The following is an 18,275-nucleotide window of genomic DNA, read 5'->3' as shown; positions in this document are numbered from 1 at the left end:
TCAATTCCATCCCTTATTTATTTCTTTGCAACTTATTTCTCTCACATACCTATCAGCACCCTCTGATTCTCCTGCCACCCACCTACACTAGAGGCAATTTAGTGTCCTATTAACCAGGTCTTTGGATGTGGGAAGAAATTGGACTACCCAGTGGAAACCCACGTAGTCACAGGGAGAACATGCTAACTCTACACAGACTTCACTGGAGGTCAGGATTGAACCTGAGCTGTTGGTGCTGTGAGGCAGCAGCACTACCTGCTGCACCACCATGTCGCCCATATATATCCTTGTTTACAGGCACCTGCAACATTTTTCTCAGCGCAGTTGGAAGACTCTACAGGCTGACATAACTCCATTTGGTAGCTTAATGTGAGGGTACCCCTTTCTCTGGGAGCTGGTGATTAATTCCACTAACTCCTAGAAGTAAATGAGCTGAAATATAAATAAAATTCAAAAATGCTAGAAATCTGAAATTTACTTGAAACATTAACTCTTTTTCTCTTTCCACATATGCTGCCTGACCTGGTGGGTGTTTTCCAACATTTCCTGTTTTAAAGAGCAGAAATTTAAGATCCCATCTCATACATACACTGATGTATTTCTCCTGATTAGATGGCGGGAGGTGTGGGGGGTGGGGTGGGTGGGTGAAGGTGGTGGTTATATGTTTGATTGCAGCTGTTCATCTTGATTTATGTAGTTGTACAGTACTGTTCAGTGGGTTCTTAACTAACAGAGACTGAGACACGAGGAGCTCAATCAAGATGTATGGTTTATCAAAGGCTCTTCAAAGTAAAACTTTCGATAAGTGTTGCAACCCAGAGAGGGCAGTTAGTCCGGATACCTTCCTTAAAGTAGGCAATCATAAAGTATCAATTATTGTTACAGTAGTTAAAAAAGACACTGGGAAAGACTACTTGCCTGAACTGAACAATTTGAGGTAGAAGTTAAATGTTCCTACCACTAGGAATACATCCAGTGTTGGCAACCCTGTATGGAGACTTGATATGGCTTTGTATCTGTCATTCCTGGACCAGCCAGCTGCTCACTGGGCTGCAGTCCCACCTCATACACACACTGTTGCATTGCTCCCTATGATATCGGGAGATGGAATATATGTTTGATCACAGCTGTTCGTAATGTGTCATCTCTCAGTTGCTCACAGCTCTGACAACTATTCAACTGAAAGACATTGACGGAGTTACAGAAAGTGCAGAAACTTCAACTAATACAGAAGATTTAAGTGAAGGAAAGAAGAGATACTATTTTCCCAGGTTCAGGGTGGCCTTCAAGTTGAGTGCTTTCAGCTTTAAAAAAAGATTGAAAAGGAATGGCATTAATCACTGAAAGAGGAAGTTTCCCACAAAATAAAAGCCCATTTGGCAGATTTGTGGATACCATATGTGATTGGCCAAAGGTTTGCATCCTGGAGAAATTAGTTGTAAGTATACATACAACATCTGTGTTTTCTCAGATGCAATTTTGACAGGTTTACTTCAGTCTCCTTAAAAAGGAACCAGGGCCATCGGTCTCTGTTTCTGTAATAAAATCCTCTGGGAGGTATGGTAGGGAGCTAATTAATCAAAATTAGCATGGATTAGCACTGTGGAGAGTTGTTAATTCTACTAGCGATTGACTCAGTGGTCCAGGAATGTTCTAAATTTCAACATCAGTCAAAAGTTAGGTTCAGCTCTGAGTGGACAGTTCCCAACACCCACTGAAATCATGACCTGAGGCTGTTCTGCCCTTGGAATAGGTTGGAAGGTAATAGATTGATATTAACTGTAGCAAACTGCAGGGATGGGTAAAATTGCTATCAGGTTGCCCACTTGCACTGTTCCCACCTGTCAGTTGAGAGATTTCTATTGGCTCTCTGAGTCCCTGATTCAGGCAGGGTCCCTTTTCTGACATGTTATTCAGGATGACACAACTGGATAGTATACCACATTGGCCCCATGCACTGGTATCAGGCACAGAGAGGCCTGACCACCAATTCTTAGTGGAACAACTTAGTTTGCTCAGGAAAAAAAGATTTCTGTGTAGCTGGGAGGATGAATGTTCTTTCTGGCCTGTTAATTACCACTCCATCTGCAATTATCATCTTCCTTTCAAATTCAACATTTCCAGCTTGGCTTACTATCAGAACTACTTCTCTTCCCTCAGAACCAGCTGCCTGTGAGTGACGAAACAGTACTTGCAGCTCCTCAGCAGAGTGAAAATGTGGCCAGACCCTCTCAAAAATATTTCAGGACTTCAAGAAGCAAAGTTTGACACCAAATCAACCACAGCTGGACTTGGCCTCCTATTCAAAAGAGCAGAATGAAAGATAGAGGATAGACACCAACAGTGAGACAATGCAAGGAGCATGAAGAGCAACACAGGCAGATGACACTACAGCAAATGAAATAATAATAAAGGCAGCAGTCCTACCTAAGGCACAAGTGTGTGGGAGGTGGTGGGCTGCTTTCAGCTAAATAACTTAAAGCAGATACTGGTAGAAAGAACTATGAGCCATGCTTTTGGAGTTTCATTTTTAAAATTTTTTGAGCCACATGCTTTGCATAATAGAAAAAGAACTAAAAAATGAACCAAATTGCAGGTGTTACATGAGACAGAATACACTGAATGGAGTCTTCATTCTTATTTGTAGGTCATTTGTAACTGTTTTATTACACAGAATGCTTATTTGCAAACTAATGAGGAATATCTAGCTGTACATAAGGGATGGATTAACCGCAAACTTGTTGAAAATTCAGTGAAGCATGTGAGGAAGTTGCAAAATTCTTAAAAGGTATGTTTTAAAGTTCTGATGAAAGGTCTCCATTAACTTGTTTCTCATCCCAGAGGCTGTCTGTTCTGCCGAGTTTCTCCAAGCAACTTTTTTTTATTTCAGACCTCTAGCACCTACAGTATTATTTTTGCAATAAGTTTTAAAATGTGTTTATGGACCTGAGAAGAGTAGAAATGTTGCACTAACCAAAATGAACAATTGAGTCTTCTCCTATTCCAGGATTTTCCAACACCCTCAATTTCCTGAAAACATGGCAATTTCCCCTGGGATTTACCCAAGGACCTGTCCATCTCCCAGCAACAACATACCAGCTGCCTCTTTACACCTGTCCAGGGCTGACTGCTGGCTTGTGAGCCTTGACAACTCACATGGAAAATCTGGGCAGACAACTCCTGCATCCCACCAGCTTCTCACACTGCATTAAAATCCCTTTTTTGACACTATTTTGTTCAGTTTCCTTAATACCTTTGTATTGAAATAAGTGGTGAACAATCAAGCCTGAAATGTATCTTTTGAAGGCATATGGATTCCATTGTCACATAATTATTTCACCTCCACATTGGTTCTATGGTAAATGGGTTGGAAGGGAATTGACCAAATAAGTCAATGGAATATCCCAGTTCAATGCCCATTCTATGCTACGTTACTGAGAATGATTATATTTGACCAAACCATCCTTTCCATAAGGTGAATAAATGTGATGTAGAGTAAAGATAGCACTAGGGTCATTTTTACCCTACATGCCATAACTACCTTATACCAGAGTAAAACATTTGAGGTTGCAACCATAGTCAGAGCCTTCACTAAAGAAATAGAATAAGACCACAAAATTAGAATCACTATGAATTTTCTGAATAAGGTGACTATTTCATTATGTTCCAGTTACCCTCATCTCTCCACTCAAACTTTTATATATTAGGAGACTTCTTAACCCATCATCCACCCTCAAGACTAGCACTACAAGAAGCAGCATCATGTGCCTAAGCATAATTGAGCTTTACTACTCAGCATAAAGTGAAGTCTGCTCATGTGCTTACTTTCTGGGAACCATTTGCAAACCACACACATACAGACCTACACGGGGCTGCTGGGCCAACACTGAAAGTGGCTATACAATTTCCCATTTCATTTGGCTGTATTTATAATCCTGAACTGTGTTCATTTTAACACAAAAGCAGTCTCTAGAACATCACAATAATAAGGTTAATGGCAGTCAATCATTCAAGGAGCAATTACATGAGGTTTGCAAAATGTGTGCAAGTAGGCTTTGAAACATAGTTTTACCTGCATGAATTCTGGATTAACAGTTGATAATATAAATCCTAGCCTACTGTAAGGACTTATGAGAAAACTGTCATGAAGAGCTACTGGCACAGTCCCTGAGCTTTTATTAATGCTTTCATCATAGACCCTGATGCCTTTTACAAATGGCAAGACAACAGAATTAGCACTTGGCCAGCTTTTGCTGTTGTCATGGTAGTGCAGATGGTAGTATTGTAATGCCTGCAATGATTGCTATGGTTCATGAAGTGTCCATTAGACTCAGTAGGCAGAATTAAATTACATGTAAATCTCATCATCTGGGCAATTTTGTGCATCCTTCTGAATAATGAAAGCTGTGATGTGATAGTAATTAGGTAGCTTTCTTTAGTATGAATTCAGAATCAACTATGTATTTGACTTGCATTCTGTATAACTGTACTTTAGCTGAGGTTTGTTAATTATTTTTATTCTTGTTCAAAAAGGCCCATAGCTCTTCCAAACACACGCAAAATACAAATATTATACTATTTTCCTCTTTCTTCCCTGCCTGCAATGTACTTTGCCCTTTTGGTTATTGCTTTGTTCCTAAGACTTTATCAATGGTGCTTTGTAGCATTACATATATGAGAACATTCAATGTTGATTACTTACTGGATTGATCTCCTTCATTAGATGGTTCTCTTAACATCTGTCAAAATTCATGGACTTGGCAAGTAGACTCTCCACTGCCCTTTTCAATTTCTCCATTGCCTCTCTGCGGTCAGGGCTGCATCAGATGAGACACAATTACCTCCAACTGAGCATTAAGATAGAAGCTGTGGTCTTCTCCTGCCATTAACTTCATACCTTTGTCTCCAATTCTCCTTCTCCCTCCTGGCTGCAGTTCAGGCTGAAACAAATTGTTTGTAACTGTGAAATTCTATTTGATCTTGAGCTACGCTGCTATCCTCCCCATGAAAAAACCCACCTACTCCTATCACCTGCATTCCAATCGCATTTCATCATCCTGCTGTTTGAATCCATTCATGGCCTAGTCATTATCAATCTTTGTAACTTCCTTCAAATGCACAAACTCTTCTGAGATCTCTATTCCTTGGATTCTGGCATTTTGTGCATTTCCCCCTGCTTTGACTCCTCATTAGTTGCCATGCTTCCAGCAATTTTCCACATGCTGGAACTTCCTATCAGAACACTCTGCTATTCTACCTCCTTCATCTTCTTTAGACTCTCCTCACATCCAAATCATTGATCACAGTTTTCCAACACCCCCGGTATCTCTTCCATTTTGCCGTTGATTTTTAGTTACATTGTAAACAATACAGTTACAATGTATATGCAACGTGTTGTTATGAGTTTGTATTTAACACCATAATATATCCTTATTTGTTACTGAGTAGTAAATTTAGAAGTGAGTGTTGCCACTGAATCTATTTGATTCATAGGTAGCATCACAGGCAAATCCAAACCTGCTCTTGCCCAATTTACTGATGCCCGGACTTTCTAGTAGCTCTGTTGGATAACGATTAAGAATGGCGAACTTATCAGACTCAAGCGGGGGATCTGAATCTGAAAACATCATTTTGCACAGCTCAAACCACAAAGAACAATGGCTTAGAAATGTGGATAGGTAATGCTACATTTTTCAGTGCTGTTTTCATGAGGGTTGCTTTTTGTTATCCAGAATGGAATGCAATTAAGTGCATTTTCACACCTTTCTGGATTTTCAACCGGAAATTTCTAGTTGAGGCTCATCTTTGCACAATTGAAGGGATTTCCACTTCAAGATGTGCATTGAATGACGTCATTTGCTTTGCTGGGAAGATCAGTTCATGTTATTTCCAAATGCACCCATTGTTGGGCACCATGATTTTATTGAAACAAAACCAGAAAATGTTGGAAAAGCTCAGCAGGTCAGGCAGCATCTGTGGAAAGAGAAACAGTCAACATTTTGGGTAATCAGAACTGGGCTTTTCTAGCCTTTTCTGTTTTAGTTTCAGATTTCTGCATGTTTTTAAAATATTCATGATTTTATTGAGCTACTCTGGGCTGAAACCCCACTCAAATACATCCTGTTACTTACTTACCTCCTCTCCATTGGGACCTCACCCCTTTAGAGCACCAAAATCTCCCCCAGACTGGTGATCCTCCTCTCCCAGCTGATCCCCAATCAGCACAAAGCCCCAACGCCTCAATTCTTCGATCCAGGCATCTCACCTCCCTGATTGAGACATTAATTCACCCACCCACCCCACTCCCCTCAATAAGATACCTATCTCTAGCCAGTTACCACCATTCCCCACCAAGGCTCAGATCAGGCTCCGGATTGTCGGCCCTGCCTTAGCCAGAATTCTCGGGACCTGGCCTTGGACCCTATGCCATATTTTACTTTGTATGCTCTCTAACGTGTAAAGAAAAAGTGTGCATGGCTGTTTAGCATCTGAAGTTAGCAGTGGTGAATTCAGAAACAAAACGGTCATTAGGGCACTGCCGATCATCTACTAGGTCAGTACTTTTATTAATGTAAAGCCTTCATCATTTATGCAGGTGGAGTATATCTATCACCCAAGCTGGATACTTTGCATTAACAGGTAGCAGAACAGAGTGTTGTGTTTGGCTTATTTGAGAAATTGAAGTTAGTTTATGGAGGAATACATACATAAGAGTAACCATGCAAGTGCAAAGTGCATAATCTGCTATACATTAAGAAAGCAAATTGGTATTCAGGACTGTGCAATATACGACACCTGAGGACGTATATATAATTAACTCTATAAAATATTTTGCACACTTTTAGACTAATGCTCATTTAACAATTTTTACCCATTACAGGCGACCCTCATGTTACAGAATGGTTTAGTCCCTAGAAAACCATCTGAATCTTGATTTTCCATGTGCAAACCCTATTTCCCAGTGAACCCTATGTAATAATTTGAAGTGCGTTCCTATTGGATTTTTTTTCTCTGAACAATAATGATGAGTACTGCAGCTACTGGTTCACAGTGGGGGGGCCACTTGAGAGATTTGCCTTGGAAACCGACAAAGCAATCTCTCAAGTAGCTAGAAGCTGCATTTGGAGACACAAGCGACTGCAGATCTTATCACCTTCCAGCCTTCAGTTTGAATGGAGACGTACACTCTTAAATGCATATCAGGTACAGGTAAGATAATTTGGTAATATAACTCTCAACAAATAACACTGGTTGTTTAGGTTTACAACTTGCACTTACACTTACTGGCCCTGTTTCAGACATCTTGATGGTAAATAATATGGAAACTTTGGAAAAAAAGCTGCTAACAGCTAAATGAACCTATCACACTAAAAAAAAAGCTATGTTATTTGCGCATGTATCAAGAAATGTGAGTTGAGAAAAACAAAAATAGATAAAACTTGTTGTTTCTTTTGCATTTTGTGTTAATTTATTTAATTTTTCGTCACATGAATTCCATGAGATCAAATTTTATTCCATATCTCAGATTTTTGGGTGGTGATTTGTGAATTCTGTAAGGGTGAATTTCCGTAACCTGAACAACTGCAACAAAGTGGTCGCCTGTATATTCTACCTGGGCAGTAATTTTCACAGTTTTGTGAACTGCTATTAAATCATTTGGGAAAAAAAATCTTCCACTTTGTAGGCACAATAGAGGATGGTGAAATTCATCTATTTGACAATTCCCTGTGGTATTCATTAAATCAACCAGGGTGAAGTTCAACACAATTTGACATTGGTTAGCTATTTTCAGGATCAAGAATAATCGATCGTCCCTTTTTTGTGCAACCATGTGTGAATAAGAAAGGATATGTCTAAGTACAATGCCAGATCTGCACCTTATTGTCAATAAGAACATTAATATTAGAAGATTGGTGAAATGAATCAGGCTTTTCTTAACTTGTCAATTTCAGGCAATGTCATTTGCTCTGAATCACTCAGTCAATAATCCTCTTGTATCTGCACTGCTTTACAAATAAAGTTATCATTGACCTGAGCACAGAGATTAAATAATAGAAATGAATGGAAGGCTTTGCACAGTTATATTGTTTTCATCTTTTTATGCAGACTTTAATGAAACCAATAGGATTGACACACATTGCTGCCTTGTTTGTTCAGCAGCCAGCAGAAAGCCATCAGTATTAAAGTTATTTCACTTATCAATTTAGATACTGTGTTTTCATAAGATCCAACAATAATATTGTTGAAAAAAACAACATATTTTGAAGTCATTATTTTCTTCATATTCTAATAATGATGAATGAAGAAAATTATTCAGGGTATCCAGATGTGTGAATTTTTAATGTCTTGAAAAATAAGTAAAACTATCGTACCTTCAGAGAGCCAGTGAACATTGCAGCCAGACAGCTACAGTGTAAATTGTGATTTCACTGATTCATTGAGGTGAGAAGATTAACATTTTGAGCATTTTCTACATTTGTTTTCAGGCTGAGCAGTCGCATACAGACGGGGCTATGATGTAGAAAAGCAGACGGGTTACTGTGATTGGCTTATCGCAGCAGACAAACATTACATCCAGATGGTTTAAATGACCACCAGGAATCTGTTTTACTGACAGTCTTGAAATTAAACAAACAGTGAAAGGCAAAAGTCAGCTCTGAGCATATTTTACTTTTGGCCATTGTCAACAGGATAAGTGCTGAGACAATGATCTGATTCATTAGTGTGGAAGAAAATGTCGATGGTTTTTCACTTCCTACAAATAAGCTTAACTGACTGACAATTACTTTGATTATAATCTTACATTTAAATTCTACTCTGGAAAATATGTACACATTTGAAGATTTCAGTATTATTGGTTACGTTGCCAATATGTTCTAGTTTGATTTTCTTTGGGGTTCTGAGAGAAAATACAGCTTTGATTTCTGAGGAGTTTGACCTGTGGCTGTTCAGTCCCTCAAAAGATTGAATAAATTGGAAAGTTTTGGTGCCAGGGGAGGTTGCATGGGCCTTTAGAGGGAAAACTGCTCATTGAGGTGAATGACTTTACTTAATTCTCCATGCTTCTATAGAGGTGGAAGGGGTTAGATAGTCTTAGGTGTGGTTTGAAGGGCGGCACAACATGGTGGGCCGAAGGGCCTGTATTGTGCCGTATTGTTCTATGGTTCTATTACATCAGAGTGTGAAAAATATTTCAAGTCATTATATGAATATTTAATTTACTTGTATCAAATTAGAGCAGAAACTACTTATTTTATATCAGATTATACCATTATTAATTTGATATGTGGGCTATGCAACTGTATATTATTCATGAGTTATCAAGTAGGAAGTACAGTAATAAAATGTGAAGAAGAGCAAGCAGTGTTTAAAAAGGTCAGTGTGTGAATAACGACTTCCCAATGTGTATAGATTAGAAACTGAATTCAAAGAGAAAAATGGTTCAAATATTGTTACTTCCAGCTCAGTCAAGATACCACTGAAATCAATGTGAACTATGTCTGGTTCAATAAAAATAGATAAAATGCTTCAAGGACATCAAGGTCTGCCTGACAAAGTGCAACATCCTCACCATCTCAGGAGAATCCATGACCTATGACTACTCAAAATGGAGAAAGAGCATCCTTGAAGTTACTGAGTTCCTTGCACCTCCACAATGAGAGCACATGAAGACCATGCATAAGCAGTAGAAGGAGCATACGACATCCTAAAAAATCTACCTGCCCACCCTGTCAATCATTTCTTGCCCCCTCTGTACCTCAGTTAATGGATCCAGCATGGGACTTTTCATCCACCTCTGAACTCATGGAACTGGAATGTAAGTAAGTTATCATTGGCCTTGAGAGATGGCCTAAGAAGAAGAATAAACATCTCAATTTGATTCAAGGTAGGAAATAAAACTGGATACCAAGCACAGGTGGGAAAGAGATTAGTATTAATGACTGAAACAATGACGATTGGTTAACTTTGAAAGGCTTTTGGAGATGGGGAGAAAGGTGCAGGAGGAATATTCCAACATTGGTTTGAGATATCTGAGGGCTTTGCTATTGAAGATTCAGCAGAGATAGTTGGTGCAAAAATAGCAGAAAAAGAATTGGGTCCATGTGGGAACAGCCCTGAGTGAGATGGTAGAAATAAGATGGGAAGTGGGGTGCAGTGGGTGGGAAGGGGGAGCGGTTTGGGTGGCAGAAGGATTGGGTTTCCAGACAGGGATCTAAATCACAAGGAAAATACAAGAAATTGAATTTGGTATATGAGAAGAAACATACAGTGCAATTTTGAATAATTTGAGGTTTCTGAACAGCTGACCTCAGAACGCCCAGCAAAAAGTTATAGTCTAACAACTAGAGCCTTATTAAAATGTTTAATTTAGGGACTTGTCTCTAGAGAGCAATTCAAACATCTGCTCCTAAGCTACTTCTATAAAAAACAGGAAGGAGCTCTTTGGAGAGGACTGAGGGCAGGTTTCCCATTTAAACATTTTTAAATTGCTTCCTCCCCCACCCCCCCAACCTTGCCTGGCTTCTCACCATCCCAAGGAGTTAAAAATGCTCCTCAACTGAGTCTGGAAGTAACAAGGAATAAGGGCTTCAGCAGCATGGTACATGAGGTTGAAGTGGAGGTCATCGATATTATGGAGTTCCCAACAAATGCAACTTTTTTGGTTCTCACAATGGAATAAGGCAGACCTATTCATGACTTGAATGTGCTTCAGCAGCAAATAGAAAGCCAACACCTGCTACGAATGCAGATCCCCAAAAGTCAGGGGTGTCACTGCTCATTTAAGTGGTTTGGTTAATCTATATCACAAAAATTGGCTCGTAGTGCCTCGTACCTGCTTGTGTGGGCCCTAAACCCATCAATGTAACAACAAATGTACCTTGTGATCTGGATCAGATCTTTAAACCTTAAACGTGTGCCTTAAGAATTTACCTTGCTCCCCCATAATGCAGAAACCACACTTCAGATGATCTGTTATGATCAGGGATGGCAATCATTGTAATTATCACACTGGGTTTGTACTACACTTCCAGTCAACTCAATGTGGCAGAACATTGAGCAAAAGATAAAGCTTCTGCAGATGAAATTAACTATTGTATTACCAATAGTTTGCAGATGCTTCAGAAATACATTGAAGCAATATTGGAATTGGGCAACAATCAATCATAAATGACCTTCAAAGTATTATCACAGTTCTTCAACTTGCCACCCAACACAATAGAGCTGCAGGCTGTTAAATAATCATGGATTGTCATTATCCATTATAATCACGTCAGGATGTATCTGGTGTGGTATCATTCCAGGTGAACCTACTTTATTGCAGCTGGACATAAAGCTTGTGCTAAATAGATACACCAGCACAACAGAAGGAATGGAAAGCGATTGTGGTGAAATATGAGAAACTGGAAATATTTGCATTGGAATGGGGAAGTGAAACACTTATAAAACATATGATTTTAAAATGACAAAGATTTTAGTGAATAGGAAAGCATTATTTATTTGGGTGGAGAGTCAGTGAATGAAGAGTCATCAATTTAAAATAGCCACAGATTGCAAGGGTCATAACGAGAAATGCCTTTACACTGCAAGTAGCTAATGCATGAAATACTTCAATATTGAATAACATAACTAATTGCATCTTTTACAGAAAAAGAAAAATGTTAAAATGGAAGGGAATAGAGAGCATTGGAAGTGAGTGGGATTAATTATAAATTGCAAATGCAAAGAGGCAGCAGCGAGGCAATGGGCTGATTGACTTCCTCCTTTGCTGGAAACAGTTATGATCTCCACTGCCAGACATTCTAAGGCAAACGTTAAAGGTGATTTCGAGATGTAATATCAATACCCAGTGAGTAAGTGTTCATAAACACCCAATATTTTCAAATACTGATGTATTCTTGTTTATGTAAAGATATTCTTACAATGTCCATTTAGTGCAGCAACAGCCTAAAACTCACCTTTAAGAACTGTTGAATAGAAAACAGAAAGGAAAGCAAGAGCAAAGAATCTTTCAGAAGATAAAACTGCATGTATCCCAAGACTGAAAGAGGCTTGAACATTTCTTTATTAACCTTAATACCATGTATTAAACCATTAAAGCGATTTGTCAGCATTTAGGCTGTATACTACCAAGTAGGAATTCATTAGATTGATAAATTCCTTACAAGTGGAATGAAAAAGACCGCAAAAAGAAGACAAAAAGAACAAGTAAGAAGCACCAAATCTAAAACCTTAGATTCTCTTGGAAAATCATTACCAGGAACAAATCTTGATGAAGCTAAAAGAAAATAGTTATTAACATTTTGCATAGATTACGTTTCAAATGATTCCTATTAAAATGTATGAATGAAGTAAAAAATATAACAATCTATGTCATGGTGTTATATTTACTTGTCTTTAATTTCTTCTTGTATTTGAAATGCTACCCACCACTGTTCAACTTTGAGGATAGCATTTTACTGAGTCCCTTTATAAGCAACAAGACAACTTTGAAGTTTCAAACGCTTGGTGGAAACAAGTTGGTTCATGTCAGCTTCCTGAAAGCTTCTGCAGAGAAAAGCCAGGGATCCAAGGAGCCTCTGTTTTACCACAGTATTGTGAAGGATAGCTCTTTGGATACACAAATAACCTAGGTGACTAGACTTGCCAGCTCCCCACTGTCACACTGTTGTTTTGTTTCTCACAGCTGCAGTCAGAGCCTTCTAAAGCTTGGTCCCTCAGCACGATGGGAAGTGGAAACAATGTTTCAGCCAATTCTAGGAATATGTCACAAACGGCAGAGTATTGGTTCAGCCTTTCAATCCCACTAATGTAGGTATATTCATCATAACATAAAATGAGTCCATCCAGCCCATTGAGTCTTAGCTAGTTTGCATAGCAATCCCACTTGCCCACTAAATTCCCCGTAACCTATTCTGCCCAAGTTCCCATCAACTAATAGGAGGCAGAGGGTGCCAGTGGAGGGTTGTTTTTCGAATTGGAAGTCTGTGACCTGTGGCGTGCCATGAGGACCGCTGCTGGGACCATAGATATTTATAACATATATGTTAATGACTTGAATGTGAATGTTAGAGGTATAATTAGTAAGTTCCAGATGATACGAAAATTTGTGGAGTTGTAGATAGTGAGGAGGATTATCTTCGGTCACAGCATGACATTCATCAGCTGGAAAGTTGGGTAGGGCAAAGGCAGGTGGAATTTAAAGCTGACAAGTACAGTGTGATGACTGTTTCTCGGTGAGTGGACAGAGTGGGGACCCAGCAAATGCACAGGGAGCGTGGCAAATATCACCTGGTGAGCCAGATGCTGAAATATTGGGAGTTCTGTATGGTCAGATAGCAAATTAACAGTTTTACTGTAAAGGTTATTTGAATCATACAGCAGCTCTGGATCACAGAGGTAGTTTCTTGAGCATAATCCTGGAAAATTCCAGCACAATCAAGCTTTAACGCTGAAGCCAATGATAGACTGGAGTGACAGTGAAGCACCAGCATCTGTCACTCAGCTCGTTGTGAATTAAGGTGGGCAGCAGAAGTCAGGGACCTGGTTAATTGTGAACGGCTGAATCCCAGCAGTTTCCTTGCAACCTCTGGCCACAGTGAGTGTGATTTGGCCAGCAGCATCAGGTGAAAAGCATCACTGGCTGCACATTAATCAAGTAACACATTTTCCACATCTCGACATGGAGAGGATTGTCATAAAAAAATCTTTTTGCTGCATGAATTCTACAGATTGCTTTATCCACCAGAGGAAATGCTGCCAGGTAGAATTTTGACCTTGTTGTCACTGTTTTATATTCAAAAGACATCTGAAGAATCAGGGCTTTCCAAAGGCATCTTTAGAGGTCTCCTAAAAGGAGGATTCTTACATAAATGAGGTTCTCCTACTGATAGTTAATGTCCCCAGGCAAGAGATGCAACTGCAATTTGCATACCGTTCATACAGAGCAATTCATTATGCAGTGCATTGAAGTAGTACAGGGTAAAACAATACAGAATGCAGAGTAGAGTCACAGCTACAGAGAAAGTGCAGTACAGATAGACAATAAGGTGCAAGGTCATAACGAGGTAGATTGTGAGGTCAAGAGTCCATCTTATTGTACTAGGGAACTGTTCAATAGTCTGATAACAGCAGAATAGAAACTATCCTTGAGCCTGGTGTTACGTGCTTTCAGCCTTTTGTATCTTCTGCCTGACGGGAGAGGGGAGAAGAGAGAATGGCCCAGGTGGGTGGGCTCTTTGATTATGCTGGCTGCTTTACCGAGGCAGTGAGAAGTACAGACAGAATCCATGGAGGGGCTGCTGGTTTCTGTGATGTGCTGAGCTGTGTCCACAACTCTCTGCAGTTTCTTGCGGCCTTAACCTCATTAAACTAGATGCACTTAGATCACACTAGGTGACTAGCAATGAAGGAAAGATTTTTTTTTCCCAAAATATGTTGAATATTGTTGTGTGGTTGAAGGTGTAGGAGGACCAGAGAATAGTCTCTGAAAGAGAAGGGTGTAGAGGAGATTTGTCAAAGTGATGTCAGGGAAGAAAAACTTCAGCCATGAGAAAAGATGCACTTTTATCATTCATTTTCTGAGCATCGGTGGCAAAGCCAGAATTTATCATCCATCCCTAATTGCCTTTGAACTGAGTGGCTCACTAGGCTATTTCAGAGGGCACTAGAACCAAGCATGTTGTTGGTCTGAATCACATAGGCTACACTAGGTAATGATGGCTGCGACCTCCCCGAGAAATATTAGTCCTAAGTGAAGCTAATGTTGTTTTCCTTAGAGCAGATAAAGTTAAACGTTTTAAGAGGTAGTCAAAGTTATAGGAAGTTTTGATATAAAATAAGGAGAAACTGTATCCACTAGCAGAAAGAAAGAATTAGAATTTAAGATAGTTTGCAAAACAAAAATAGGAGATTTTTAACGCTGTGGGTTAATTTGATTTGAAATGAGTTGCCCGAAAAATTGGTTGACGCAGTTTCAAAGAGCAATCAGATTTATTGGGAAATGGGAGGCTTGCATGGGGAAGGTCATAGGAGAAAAGGGTCAGGACAGATACACAAGGTAGACTGGCCACTTGCTGTGCTCTAGTGTTGCATGAGCTAGAAACTCTCCTGCTTAGCACAATGTTTCAGTACACTAGATGAGTTCTATCTAAAACTTGATTGCTTAGTAAGATCAGGTCCTTTGTGTGTTTGTAGTGCATGCCAACAAATGTGTTTTGGGTCCTCTGTCTACATGATAGCCATGGACACAAAGGCCTTTGGGCATGTACAGTAATGTAAAATGGTGCGTTATATGACCACAACTGATATAGACCACTGACATCAAAGCTGGTCTTAACTTGAGATTGAGGCCTACTTCAGTATTAGTTAAAGAGGACCAACTTACTTGGCTTGCTACATGGAGACTGAAACATCCAATGTCTTGCAGGCAGGACTTTCTTTATGTAATTTTCATTGTGCTTGTTCTCACTTATTGTCTTCACTGTCAAACCCCAAACAACACTTGTTCAAACGAGCAACCTACCCTACTCAACCACACCTCATCCCGGATTCCAGACTGATTGGCTGTCCAATCCAGCAAACCTCCTGATCTTACCCCTGACTCCCAATGCTCCCTTTCCCAATGATCAATGTTTCACTTCCTGCAAAGCTCTGGATCCCAAATCAAAGTTAAATCACTCTCTACAAACTCCTCCTGCAATCTATAACCTGTTTTCCTCTGCAACTGACATTTCAGGTATGGTAGTATTTCTAGTTCCCTGATGTTATGATTTCCTAACCCCCTTCATACTGCAAGAAAGATGATTCTCACAGCATAAAGAGGATCAGGAAATCATAAGATCATTTCCACAGTCCAGAAAAATAACTTCCTCCTGTATTTACCATAACTAAAACAAGTCTCAAAACAATAACTAATCAAGCCCAAAGATTCATAATACTTCAAACCATCAACCACAATGGACACCAAGCTTTTTCTCACGGTTGAAGGACTTTGCTGGATTATTTATATGAGCTCTTAAAATGTGGCAATATTCAGAGAAGTCAAGTTCAGGTGAAAATGCCACAGAGTCCCTTGCCATGTTAATCCATGGCCATTTACAGTTGCTGAGCAGGAGACCAGTAATACCACAGATATAAGAGATTTACCAATCCTAATTTTGTTCTGGCATGATATTTTAACAGTTTAAAATTTTTATGGTTTCCAGCAGTGCAAAGTATCTGCAAAATCCAGATCACCACAGCAAGACCAATTGACTTGAGCAAATTTGGATATTTTAAACTCATTTAATGAATTCATCTCTTATGTTTGCAACAGCATACGGTTTACTTTCAGAACAACTCATCCAGAAAATTGTTTTTGTATTGAAGAACACAGTTTGATTCATTTAATACTAATTTCAATATATTTGTTTACAATGTACAATTCCTCATTATACAGACATCCTCTTTGTATGGGCTAATAAGAACGTAAATTTGGATCTTACCCAGTGACAATACTGCAGGTTACAGTGTTTACTGTGCTATCTTAATAGTAAACAACATTCAGTATTATCAATGCCGTTTCTGAACTTAATAGCAGTTCAAAGTTTATCCTTGGCCATAAATGAGCACTCTCTTTCAACATTCTAACAGTCTGTGAAGTGAATGGTGTTCTTGAACTTGACAGAGTCTCAGGTTCCAGATTTATTTAATATTTACTGAGAATTTTGGTCACCAGCTAAATGGCGGTGGTGGGGGGGGAAGAAAAAGTATCATTTCTTCTTTGATCCCAACTACACTAAAAGAGCAAAGTGATAGAAGGAATAAGTGATCATTTTAAAAGTTGCTGTTGAATTCTGCAATGATTTGTTTTTTTGTGCCATATAAACGCATGTGCTTCCAGTTTATGTGCACATTCCTGAAGCTCTCTTTGGCTAATGCAGACAGGTCCTAGTTCCTGGGGATAACTATATTTATATTCATGAATATTTTCTCTTATTCTCTATATATAGGTAACACAAAGGCAAAAATGGAAAGTGCTGGAAATCCATTTTTAAAAATATTTGAATTAATTAGAAATAAAAACATTTCTAATTCTCTATTTCTAAAAAAACTGAACTTTGTATCCTCTCTGGTTCAGTGGTGTCGCAACAATAACCTTGCACTCAACGTCAGCAAGACCAAGGAATTGATTGTGGACTTCAGGAAGGGGAAGTCGGGAGAACACACACCAGTCTTCACTGAGGGGTCAGCGGCGGAAAGGATGAGCAGCTTCAAGTTCCTGGGCGTCAGCATCTCAGAGAATCTATCTTGGCACCAAAACATTGATGCAATCATGAAGAAGGCATGCCAGTGGCTCTACTTCATTAGGAGTTTGAGGAGATTTGGTATGTCACCAAAGACTCTGGCAAATTTCTACAGATATACGGTGGAGAGCATTCTGACTGGTTGCATCACTGCCTGGTATGGATGCTCCAATGCACAGGATCGAAAGAGGTTGCAAACGGTTGTAGACTCAGCCAGCTCCATCACGGACACAACTCTCTCGCTATTGAGGACATCTTCAAGAGGTAGTGCCTCAAGAAGGTGGCATCCATCATTAAGGGCCCTCACCACCCAGGACATGCCCTCTTCATGTTACTACCATTGGGGAGGAGGTACAGGAGCCTGAAGACCCACATTCAATGTTTCAGGAACAGCTTCTTCCCCTCCACCATCAGATTTCTGAATGGTCCATGAACACTACCTTGTTATTCCTCTTTTGTGTTATTGATTTAATTTTGTAACATATTAAATTTTATGTCTTTGTATCTTGCACTGTACTGTTGCCGCAAAACAACAAATTTCACGACGTATGTCAGTGGTATAAACCTGATTCTGATTTTCTAACCACAGGTGAGGTCCCAGAGGAATCTCTGAGGTCCCACTGGAAAGTAGCCAATGCTGTTTCTTTGCTTGAGAAGGACAATGGGGATAATCGAGCAAATTATAGGCTAGTGAGCCTTACATAAGTGGTCGGGAAGCTATTGGAAAGGATTTTTAGGGATAGGATTTACTCAAATTTGGTAAAACATAGGCTTATTAGGGATAGTCAGCATGGTTTTGCGTGGGGCAGGTCATGTCTTATAAGCTTGATTGAGTTTTTTCAGGAGGTGACAAAGATGATTATTGAAGGTAAACCAGTGGTTGTTGTCTATATGGACTTTAGTAAAGCTTTCAACCAGGTCCCTCATGATAGGCTGATCCAGAATATTAAGACACATGGAATTAAGGGTGACTTTGTCAACTGGATTCAC

The sequence above is a fragment of the Pristis pectinata genome, chromosome 9, assembly GCF_009764475.1.
Source record: "Pristis pectinata isolate sPriPec2 chromosome 9, sPriPec2.1.pri, whole genome shotgun sequence".
NCBI lineage: Eukaryota > Metazoa > Chordata > Chondrichthyes > Rhinopristiformes > Pristidae > Pristis > Pristis pectinata.
Note: the sequence above shows the minus strand (reverse complement) of the source record.